Source organism: Schistocerca nitens, chromosome 6 (assembly GCF_023898315.1).
Source record: "Schistocerca nitens isolate TAMUIC-IGC-003100 chromosome 6, iqSchNite1.1, whole genome shotgun sequence".
Lineage (NCBI taxonomy): Eukaryota > Metazoa > Arthropoda > Insecta > Orthoptera > Acrididae > Schistocerca > Schistocerca nitens.
In genome coordinates, this window is record NC_064619.1 from 277,581,476 (window position 1) to 277,591,532 (window position 10,057).

A 10,057-nucleotide genomic window follows, 5' to 3' on the forward strand; every position below is an offset into this window, starting at 1 on the left:
CTCCTTATACGGTACGGGCCGTTGTAAACAGAATAGAATTTTTGGCATTTCATTTTTTGTTTGTTCGAAAGTCGGAAAGACTTAACGAGCACCTTTTGTCCAACTTGGAAGTGTCGTAGACGAGCTCCCCTGTCGGCACGTCTCTTCCTGACCTCTGCTGCAGCCCGTATCCTCTTGAGAGCCAAATCCACTATGGCTTGGTGCTGCGTTCGCGCCCTTGGTGGGAAGTTTACGACCTTGGTTATCAAGTCCTTAGGAATCCAGTTTTTTAGTACTGTAATGGGTGCCAATTTTGTTATCCCATGGGGTGCCTCATTGATCACCTCCTGGAAGTCTTTAAGGAAAACGTCCCATGTCGTGTGCTGTTTGTTACAGTACAACCGGCACAAGTTTCCGAGTTCTTTAATAACCCGTTCTGCAGCATTCGAGCTCGGATGGTGTGAAGATATAAAAATGGGATCAATTTTACATCGACGCAACGTCTCCTTCCATGTTTTTGACTTAAACTGTGGCCCGTTATCAGAAATGATTCTACTCACATGACCAACCTGTGGTAGGAAATCCCGGATGAGGGCTCGTGATACAGTTCGTCCTGTCGCCCTCTTCAGTGGCGTAAAGGTAACGTATTTGGACGTTAGTTCAACAAACACTAATACGTAAGTATATCCTCTTCTTGTTCTTGGCAAAGGTCCCATCAAATCTGTTGCTGCTAATTGTCTTAATTTGGTCGGTACGATTGGGTATAATGGTGCCTGCATGCTCACAGTGGTGTGCTTAGCCTTTTGGCAGTCTTTACACACCGACAGTACCCTCCGAATTCGACGCTCCATGTTTCGAAAGTAACACATGGTCCTTAGCTTGAGATTGCACTTGCGTGGTCCGAAGTGTCCATAGCTAAGGTGAGTATGCCATATAACCTTGTTTATTAGGTGTTCAGGGATGCATACCCCCCATTCAGTGTCATTGGTATAATTTCGGTGGAAAATTATGCCTTTACGCAAGAGGTAGAACTGCCTGATGGTGGCGTGTCTTCTGTCTATCCATTTCTGCTTCAATAACACTAGGGCAGGGTCCTTGTCTTGCTCCTTCTTGATGTCCTGCATACTACAGGTAATAAAATTCTCAAAGGCTACTTTCTGCATATAGTAAAGGCAGTAGTGATTTTCCTCTAGATCTTCTTCCATGTTGTGCTCAAATCCGATCGGTGACCGTGATAAGGCGTCTGCAATAATGTTCTGACTGCCGGGGATATATTCTATCGAAAAGTTGTACTGCTGTAGATATGATGCCCACCTAATGAGCCGCCTGTGATTAAGCTTTGCAGTCATCAAGAACTCGAGTGCCTTGTGGTCTGTGTAGACTTTCGTCTGGCGACCAAACAGAAGGTATCTGAATTTTTCAAACGCCCATACAATAGCCAGCGCCTCTAACTCGGTTACTGAGTAATTCCTCTCACTCTTGGCTAGTACTCTGCTAGCAAACGCAATTGTCTTCCACACCCTGTTTCCTTCATGTACATAGTCTTGGAACACCATGACACCCAGACCGGAGTATGAACTGTCCGTTACTATGCAAAGCTCTTCAGCTAAATTAGGGTGTGATAGGATGGGTGCTTGTAATAATGCGAATTTTAATGTTTTCCATTCGGATTCGGCCGCCTCATCCCATTCCCAAGGAATCATTTTATGCAACCGAGGACTGCTCTGAGTTTTGACATGTATAAAGCGGTTGTAAAAATTTATGATCCCCAAGAACCCCCTTAACTGCTTCTTTGTCGTAGGAATGGGAAACTTTTCAATCGCTTCGATCTTTTCGGGATTTGGCGCAATGCCCTCACCCGTGATGATATGTCCTAGAAATTTCACAGAGGACGTCCCAAAATCCGATTTTTCGATATTGATAGTCACACCATATTCCTTGAATGTCGCTAGGAGTTCACCGAGGACCGCATTGTGCTCTCCCCAAGATTTCTCCGCGATCAGCAAATCGTCCACATAGCTGGTGACATGACGTTTCAAATTATCGCTTAGTATGCCGTCCAGCCCCCGAATGAATGCGGCAGATGAAACGTTCAAACCAAATGGTAGACGACGAAACCGGTAACATCTTCCAAATGCTAAAAAGGCTGTGTACTGTCTGCAATTTGGATGGAGCTCGATCTGCCAGAAACTCGATTTTAGATCAACTGATGAGAAGATTGATATTCCATGGAAGTTTTGTAAGAGTTCCTCTAATCGTTCCGGTCTGTCTGTTTCGGGTTCTATTATGGTATTAATTTGTCGCGAGTCCAAGACTAAACGAATACTACCATCTGCCTTCTCGACTACTCTTAACGGGTTATTATAGGCTGAAGCCGTAGGTTCTATTATTCCTTCACTCAGCATTCGCGTAATTTCAGCTGCTACTTTCTGTCGATATGCCAAGGGGATTGGATAGGGTGGCACACGAAACTGGTTGTGCGGACGTACACGAAATTCATATTGGAAGTTCTTTATTGATCCTGTCTTGGGAAGGAAGACCTCCGCATGTTCTACTAGTAATTTATGAAGTTCTTTGCGGTGTTCGCCCCTTATATTCTTTATTGCTTCCACTTTTTCTCCTATTTTCTCCTTTATTTCTCCCATTATTCCGACTTCATTCTCATCCGTGTCCTCTCCCCTATCCGCAACGTCGTCCTGTTCTTCCTTTCTGTCTTTCAGACACGCATAGTTTATCCGAACACAGTTAGACGGTAGTTGAGCTGGGATCAGCTGATCGTCGAACTTAATGTGGACGGGATTCCCTTTCCTCAAAACCACTTCACCTCGTCCTAGATCAACTATCGCTTCATGTTCATTTAGGAAGTCCGTTCCTATTATCATGTCGATCGCCAGATTTGGCACGATCCAGAAGTTAGACTCTATTTTGTGTCCTTGGCAGGAGAATTCCAATCTTGTTTGTTGGGTGACCTCCGTACATTTACCCGCTAATGCCCCTTTTATTTTGGTTTTCTTAACCGATAGGACAGGCCAGTCCATCTCTTGAGAGCACCTCTTGTATGCTGCCTCAGATATTGCTGTTATGTAGCTTCCACTATCTATTATCGCATTCAGACTCTTTTCAGCTATTGCTACTGTGATAAGAGGCTGCCGATCATGTCGAGGAGTTGCTTTATGTTCCTCGAGCAGGATTTCTGATAAATCTTCGTAATGTATCATCCGTAGTTGGCCAGGTCCGAGATTACGTGCGAAATTCCGGCGGCCTGTGTTCGCACTAGTCTGGCGTCAATCCCTAGTTAGGCTCCCCCTCCTCTGACGTGCATTAGGATTTGCGGGTCTGGTTTCAATCTCCTGGTTCCACCGTTGTCCTTGGTTTCGCTCTCTCCAATTACGGTCGCTTTGCCGTTCGTTATTCCTTCTATCCCAGATTCCTTGTCTAGATTGACCCTGCTCCCTGACGTTCTGGTTTCCGTGTCTTTGGTTTCCATAACCTTGAATAGCGTAACCTTGACTTCCGTAACCCTGGTTTCCTAACTGACCAGTGCGATTATACAATCTGCTGTCGTCTTCTGTTCCTGGCCGGTGGTATTTGTTACTTTGCCCCTTCTTCCTGTCCTTTGCGTCTTGTTTATCAAAGACTACTTCGAGTTCGCGCAATAGAATCTTGAATGCTTCTATGTCAGCTCCACACTTGCCGACAAGTGTCTGTTGGTACCTAACTGGCAATTTGGAAAAGCAAAATTTAATGATTTCTCCGTTACTATATGGACTATCTAAAAATTGATTCTTCTTGAGTAAATCATCAAGAAATTTGGTTGCGCTCCTATGCCCGGACACTTCCAGTTCAGGACAAAATATTATTTCCTCTTTAATCCTATCTTGCGTTTCCTTTGACCAGTAGGTCCGCAGGAATGCACCAACAAATTCCTGATAAGTCCGACACGTCACTGCCACACCCCGCATCTTTTCCGCGGCTTGGCCTTCGATGTGTCCACACATGAATTCTAATTTTGCCTGGGTTGGCCATGATGCCGGTAATGAATTTGTAAACTGCATCACCCAGCTCTTCGGATGCATCGACCCTCCATTTTCTTTGAACTTCTGGAATTTCAGTATCGACAGGAAGTGATTGTGATCAAAATCCTGTCTGATCCTCGCACTGGTGTTGTCACTCGTTTCCGATACTTGCACGTCTGCTGAGTGTCCTGTTCTATCTTGCTGATAACTGTGATGTGCAACCTCTGTATCACAGTGGAAGTGGCACTCAGAATTCACTCTCCTAAGTGGGCTATAATTATTGGAGCTATTACTTGCTGTTTCTGCGTGTGCATTGTTAGTTCCGCACTCTGTCACTGGGCTAGAGCACGGCGGGCTTTTCCTCGGAGACACAATTCTGTGTACTCCATCATGGGTATCCGAACGCGCAGTGCTCGTGTGCCCGTTTTGCTCTAGTTTTGCTATCCGACTCTCTACTTCTTCCATTCGTTTCGTGGAGTTCGCAACCGCGATATTACCTTGAGTTTTTAAGAATGCTAGGTATTTTGAGTGGGATTGTGTTGTACGTCGCAAGCGCCCTGCGAGTTTAGAAGTTGCTTCCGCGACTTTCATTGCCCCTGTTGCTGCAGTTTTGGCAAGGCCTGCTACTTTTTGTGCTACCGTTGACATTTGTTTTGCTTCTCCACATTCTTTCTTTATTGTTAATAATTCCCCACGAATTTCCCCTATATGCGAAATTATTGCCTCCGTGTCCTTCTTACGCTGTTCGTCAGCTTCTTCCTTCTCCTTCTTACGTTGTTTCTCCTCTTCTTCCTTCTCCTTCTTACGTTGTTTCTCCTCTTCTTCCTTCTCCTTCTTACGCTGTTCGTCAGCTTCTTCCTTCTCCTTCTTACGTTGTTTCTCCTCTTCTTCCTTCTCCCTCTTACGCTGTTCGTCAGCTTCTTCCTTCTCCTTCTTACGTTGTTTCTCCTCTTCTTCCTTCTCCTTCTTACGTTGTTTCTCCTCTTCTTCCTTCTCCTTCTTACGCTGTTCGTCAGCTTCTTCCTGCTTCTTACGCTGTTCGTCAGCTTCTTCTTTCATTGATCGTAGGAAGCTCAGTATTGGGTTTACGTCATCTTCTTGATCCTCTTCAAACATGGGCGATGTAACTCTGGACACCTGGGCGCTAGAGCTCTGACGTGACCGAGCTGGCCTCTGTCTGCACTCGTTCGTTTGACTATAAACTTCTGCTACCGTCTCGACCTGTGTGCCTGTCTCTGTTTCATCCTCTACTTCACTATCATAATCACGGCCGCAACGCTGCTCTGAGATCGCGTCCAAATCACCTTCCTCATCAATGCCCCTGGCGTCCTGTCCTGCTAAAAATGTGCCCATCTCATCTCCGAACCTATTCCCGTCAGTAAACTGCCCCTTATCCATTATGCTATCCTCTTTTGTTTTAGCTTCGCCCGATAATAGTCGTGCCTTACTTCTCGTTATCATTCATAAAAACAAATTCATCTAAAATGCACAATAAAATTAATCTACTCCATATATTTTTTACACATAAACATAAAATTTCAACAACGCTGTTCCAACGCTGTAATCACAAACACAATTTGATGTGGTACAGAAACCGCACACAAATCCGACAAAGTGCGATGCGGTACAGACACCACATCAGCGAAACACAAAAAAAAACAATGAACAAAAAATATATACACTGAAAACAAAAACTGTAGTCATGCGCCGCTACTTAAAACTAAACGCGGAACTACCAAAAAAAACTTGGGTATTAATCATTAAAAAAAATAGAGAGAAAAAAAATTGAATGTTCCTACTAAGAATCCTGTTTGTTTATCAGAGATTCACAGGAAAGATCCGAGGCCAAGGGTCGCCATATTATGCGAGGTGCCGGGGCTAGTAGTGTATTTATTACTAAATTCTACTAGAATCCACATGTGTAAATCATGCTCTAAGCCCCCCCTATTCTAACTCCGACTTTTGCTGTTGCACAAGGATAAAACAAATACGCGAACTGACTCTAATCAACCCTGCTAGTGGAGTAGAAGAGAGTTTGGCACCTGCAATAATTTAATTTGATAAATAAGTTAAATAAACAAAGGTTTCATTAGCATAGTGAGGAATGATGGGGTTGCTCTATTGATTAACAGAAAGAAAGTTCTGTCCAAAATAACAATATGATTTATTAAGATTAAACGCAGAATAGTAAAAGAGACACAGGAAATATAAAACATCAAATTGGCTAAAATTGGAGATTCATACAAACACAGTAAAGGTGAAGTTGTCCCTAACTTAGATCGTGAGGTTTAAGACGAAGTGGTATGTGGAGCCAATTCCTTTCCACTCAAATCTCAAGAGAGACACACAGCTAACCCAATAGTAATTGCTGCTACTCGAAACTGAACAAAGTTAGAAAAGGATGAACAGGCGCGCTCTGCTGAGCTCTGATTATCACCTAGGAAAATCCCTATCTGCCGGTGCTGCGGACGTACATTACCAACAGTCTTCTTATCTCCCAGAACACGATCTGGCGTACCGCAGGCGAGGGCTGGTTGCTCCGACGTCCTCGACCGAAAGGCGACTGCCGACTTCCCAGAGCACCCGTACAGGCCGAACACCGAACATTCCCGCCCCCACGACAGTGGCCGTGGTTACGTTCCAATCAGCAACTCGAAAACCGGCGGAAATTCCACTCCATTGCCGGAGCACTACCATTCCACCAATGGAGATTCTTGGCGCCAATTTCTGTGCTGATTTTGCAGAAAGTGCGGGAATTTTCCCGCCACAACTGCGTGGGTACACAAGTCATTCCCACGCCTCGCTGGTAGCCCGCCAGAAAGTGTTTTCGCAAAGTTTCTCTGAAGTAACGGAACCTCTAGCCCAGCCGCTACTTCACACCCCAGCGGGCGTGTCTCTTGACAATGTCGGCGTCTGAAAAGCATTCACTCGACTGCCTCACACACGTCGGCTTAACTCTCTCCAGTTCCACAGAGCCCGTCTGTCACCGGCCCACCCGGGTGACGAGAGACGCTGCGTGGGAAGTACGCGTGTTAAGGAAAAGCAACCCTCCACCGCATGCAACTAGAGAGGAGAATCGTAAGATAGAAATATGAGAGGGGGCTCATGCCACCTCTCAATATTTGTTCCGCCTAGCGGCAGCTGCAGGAGCTCGTGGCAATGATGGGGAAGCGACTTCGCGTAAGAATATTAAACACGTTATAACTTTCGCGTAAGTTGGTATGCCAATGTGCTTGTAGGGTGTTTCTACATCTACAGAGACTTTCGCAAGTGGTGGTCAGCCCGCATGTAGGGTGTTTCTATATCTACAGTGACTTTCGCGAGTGGTGGTGTAGGCGTGCAGGTGTATGTAAATCATGCATGTGGAAAATCAAGTTTACGCTTTCATCATCCAAGCTATGTTCATTTATATCTTGCATACATAAGGAGCACGGTTCAGAAACCCGACCGACAATCTGAATTGAGGTTTGTAGCAGGTCCCCTAAATCCATGAACACTAATGCCAAGATGGTTTCCTAATGTCAGGAAGGTTTCTTTGAATATTCCGTGGTTGATGCCCTGAGCCATCCTTCGTCGTTGCTGATAATTTTGCACTAATTTCCTTCTTTTCAGGAATCTCCGACCACAGTCTAGGCACTGTAAAGGACAGCACTTCGTTCGCGCAGAACTGTCCAAATTCGACCGCCTAAAAATGCGAGGGCCCCAAGGCTCATGGACTGGTGAATAGTCATTTTGGTTATCGCAGTCAGTGTGTGGACAATAGTGACACTAGTGTCGATGTACCAATGGTGTCTTAGAACTTGTGGTTGTACAATAAAAACAAAAAAAAAATGGCTCCAAGCACTACGGCACTTAACATCGCAGGTCATCAGTCCCCTAGACTTAGAACTACTTAAACCTAACTAACCTAAGTACATCACACACATCCATGCCCGAGGCAGGATTCGAACCTGCGACCGTAGCAGGCGCGTGGGTCCGGACTGAAGCGCCTAGAACCGCTCGACCACAGCGGCCGGCACAATAAAAACAGTTTTGACACGCTCTTTATCGGGGGATGATGTAGACTGCGGGCTTAGATTATTGATTCGCGCCTCTTTTGAAGGTGTCTGAAAATGGAGGCATTTGAATCTAAAATTCGGTTGCATATATTTATATAACTGTAAAAATATCTTTTCCTGCAGGGGCGACATATTTTTAAATTGACGATTCGATTTAGTGATGACTGTGTTTGAACAACGCTTCTTTGTACAAACCGAACACAAATTTCGTCAGGCATACTGTGGAATAGCTTGAAAAAACGACAAGCTGTCGTCATTTTATCCGTTTTCCGTCGTTTCTTAGTGGCTTCAAATTCATGGAGGTGTATTCCGTCTTTGCAATTGACTGAAAGGCAGTTTGTCTTTTGTCATAAGCGTTTTGCTTATTTGTGAAGCATCTTCAGTCGCCAATAATACATGTTCGTATTATGCATGTAATAAATGCGCCATATACTATTTACAAATATGTTACTATATTACGTGTTCTCTTGTTATTCTCTTGTATTTCAGGTTACAAACAACTTTAACAGCCTAAGATTCGTGATGATAATTTAATCTCGCAAGACTTCTGCTGCAAAAGTTTTTTCTAACCTGAAAAAAAAAGAGAAAACATAATGCAGCAACATATTTTTCTCTAATATACAGCACGTTTATTTTATGTATTACAGGCCTCTGAAGATGCTTCACAAATAAAGAAAGAAAGAGACCGCCTTTTGTTTTGTTGAAGAAACGGAATACACCTTCACGAATGACAAGCTATGTTTACATTTCATTAAATCGCTATTCGTAAGAGAGCAACAAGAAAGGAACTTAGGGAACCTGTTAGAGAGATCATCCTACGTCTTGATGTTTGTCAGTGCTCTTGATCAGTGTTATGAACTTGGGAGAAGAAAAACGATTTAGTGCCTTGTCGACTGTTCGGTGTTGTTCTGCACCTTTTCAGCGTGTACAGTACGTAATCTTGAAACATTCGATGGAATGATTCGATCGCACTGTTATGTGGCAGAGTATTAAGATACTTTTCCTACTCAAATTTTGTGCAACACAGTATGTGAATAACACTACAGTTTTGAAAAGGGAGAAAACTATGTTGTGTTTCAGAATTAACGCTTGTACGAGACTGGAATCCAATTTGGAAGATCCAGTACAACTACTATATCTCACAGCGAAAGATTTGGACAACACACACACAGAAAAAACCCTGTCCTCTATGCAGTTGTCATACGGCTGCAATGGAAATATCGAAGAACAGAGGCGCCCATAGGCTGCATGTGACAGAGGAAATGAAAATCGATCGCCTGTCGAACTGCATGGTACGGGTTTACAGGCAATTAGACAGTGGATATGAGCTGAAGCTAAAGAGTCAGTACTTTCTCAGGGCTACCGTAGTCTCGCTAGAACACCGTTAATGTGTAATAACCAGAACAGCAAGCACCTCCGTGTTACGCTACCTTTGACAAAAACAGTGAATCTGAATACATCTTCGTTCACCTCTGTACTCCACAGCTTATTTCTGCTAACACTATGATTTCTCCATCTCTCCTGTTCCATTCATAAATAAATTGTCAGAAGTCTTGTAAAATGCATATTTCCATGCCAGTGCCTCAAGATGCGTCCGATCAACCGAGCCCAATCATGTTGTCAAGTGCGCAAATTCAAACAGCCTGCAGGAGGTGGTATGGCCGGATGTGATATTCGTTTGCTTTCCTAAAACGGAACAAAACAACGATACAAAAATTGGACGTCGGACAGTAGTAAGGATCGAACCCGAGCCAAAGTGTAGGCAGTCTCATGCGCCATCATCTACGGTATTGGAACAAGTGTAGCTAACTGTATCTGGCGGACCGCTTGAATTTGTTTGCCCAATGGCCTTATTGGCTAACTTCTATGCTAATTAATTCAGAAACGGCACAACGTATCGGTTTTTTATTAACAATTATTTCTCAGCATAACCTACACTGCCACAACCTTGCAAGGTTTTCAGATTGTTTCTGACCACCTTGCATATGGTGTCCCTTCCTCAGA